The sequence below is a fragment of the Penaeus japonicus genome, unplaced genomic scaffold (genome assembly GCF_977035675.1).
Source record: "Penaeus japonicus unplaced genomic scaffold, GWHDUDI00000001_assembly GWHDUDI00000011, whole genome shotgun sequence".
NCBI classification, from domain to species: domain Eukaryota; kingdom Metazoa; phylum Arthropoda; class Malacostraca; order Decapoda; family Penaeidae; genus Penaeus; species Penaeus japonicus.
The window spans coordinates 39155240-39157739 of NW_028234413.1; positions in this window are offsets into that span (position 1 = coordinate 39155240).

Here is a 2500-nt window from a genome sequence, read left to right on the forward strand (position 1 = left end):
AGGAGTGAGGTGAGAGAGAGAGAGAGAGAGAGAGAGAGAGAGAGAGAGAGAGAGAGAGAGAGAGAGAGAGAGAGAGAGAGAGAGAGAGAGACAGACACACACAGAGAGAGAGAGAGAGAGAGAGAGAGAGAGAGAGAGAGAGAGAGAGAGAGAGAGAGAGAGAGAGAGAAAGTGAGACAGAGAGAGAGAGAGACGTATAGAGAGAGAGGGAGAGAGAGAGAGACAGAGAGAGAGAGAGAGAGAGAGAGAGAGAGAGAGAGAGAGAGAAGAGAGAGAGCGAGAGAGAGAGAAAGAAATAGAGAGAGAGAGAGAGAGAGAGAGAGAGAGGGAGAGAGAGAGAGAGAGAGAAAAAGAGAGAGAGAGAGACTCTATTTTGAACTACACTTAAGTGCTACAACTACACTGAGGTAAACTGAGGTACTTGTTTCCTTAAGTGTAAGTTAAAGGGCTATGCAGGGAGTACGATGTGGTGCAGGAAATGTTGATGACTGTGATGACATGGCTGGTAATGGTTGTGGTGATGTGGGTGATGAGGGATGTGGTGAACGTGTGGTGTGGTGAGGGATGTGGTGATTTGTGTCGGGTGGTGAGGGATGTGGTGATCGTGTGGTGTGGTGAGGGATGTGGTGACTTGTATGATGGTGATGGTCGTGTTTATGTAGGCGGAGAAGCTTGTTGTGTTGTGTTATGATGGCTATGTTGGTGCGACACAGAAAAATAATCAGAAATTACACGAGGTACGTAAACTCGATTCGGGAAACGCTATACAAGAGAAATATTTTTTCGTAATTTTATCTTTTTTTTTTTTCATATGAAACTTTTATCAGCTTTACTTCTTCCATTATTTCCCCCTATCTATTTTTTTTTTTTTTTTCACGTCATTCTACGCATTCTAGTTAATGTTAAACTAAACATATTACCAACATTCCTTTCACACTTATTAATTCAGCTCATATATACATTTTTTTTCCTTTTTTTTATCTCTCTCTTTTTTATCATCATCATTTCCCAATGGAAGCGTATTTCATATTACTCCAATATTGAGGGAAAATTTTTCGAACGTGAGTACAAATTCCCTTTTTTCCTCCCCCTTTTATTTCCCTTTTTTGTTTTTGACACGATTTCGGGTTTAGTGCGAGAAATGTCTGAATAGATAATTGCCTTTTGATTAATAGTGATCCCACGAGAATTAAGCATAAATGCCGAATGTATAATATATAGCCACAATTTAGAATTACAAATGTACAGTCTTGCATTTAAGGGCAAGTGTTAGCGCTTATAAAGACAGCTGAAACTATGGAAGGGATATGTATATGGATTCTGTGCGTTGGATTTAAATATATATTACAGGATATGAATCACAGGCATGCATGTAATTTGCGGGCCGTTTAACTGCGCTGGTTACCGGTTACCGTGGTCAGATGAAAAGAGAGAGGGGGGAGAGGGAGAGGGGAAAGGAAAGGGATAGAGGAGAGGAAGGTGAGAGGGAGGGGAGAGGGATAGAGGAGGGAAAGGAGAGAGGGAGGGATGGGGATAGAGGAGGGGAAGGAGAGGGGAAGGTGAGAGGGAGGGGAGGGGAGGGAAAGGAGAGAGGGGGGGAAGGGGAGAGGGAGGGGAGGAGAGGGGATGGTGAGAGAAAAGAAAAGGGGAGAGGAAGATGAAAAGGGAAGTAAGGGAAAGGAGAGAGGGAGAGGAAAGTGAGAGGGGAGGGGAGTGTGAGAGGGAGATAAGAGGAACAGCAGAGGGAAATAGGAGGGACAGGAAAGGGAGAGAAGAGGAAAATAGAAGGGAGGGGGAGATGGGAGAGAAAGGAATGTGAGAACGAGAGAAGAGAGAGAGGAGAGGGAGGGGAGGGAAAGAAGAAGGAAGGGGAAAGCTTAAGGGGAACAACAAGCAGAGGTTTGAGGGAGCTACGAGGGGAATGAGTGGGGAGTAATAGAGAAGAGTAATAACGAGAGAAGAGAGGGAAGAGGAGAGGGGAGAACAGAGAGAGGAGGGGAGAGGAGAAGAGACAGATGAGGGGAGAGGAGAGGGGAGAAGAGAGTGAAGAGAGGAGAGGAAAGAAGAGGGAGGAGAGGAAAGAAGAGAGAGGAAAGAGGGGAGAAGAGAGGGATAAAGGGAGAAGAGTCGATAAGAGAGAGAGAGAGATGGGAAAATATGAAGGGTGTTTTTTTTCTTTCTTTGTTTCTTTGTTTCTTTTGTTTACTTTTTAGTTCACGAATAGCAGTAACAGTGATAGTGGTAGAAAAAAGTAGTATCAGCAGTATGTGTGATATCAGGAGTAATAGTAATAGTAGTAGTAGAAGTAGTAGTAGTAACAGTAGTAGTAGTAGTAGTAATAGTAGTAGTAGTAGTAATAGTAGTAGTAGTAGTAGTAGTAGCAGTAGTAGTAGTAGCAGTAGTAGTAGTAGTAGTAGTAGTAGTAGTAGTAGTAGTAGTAGTAGTAGTAACAGTAGTAATAGTAGTAGTAGTAGCAGTAGTAGTAGTAGTAGTAGTAGCA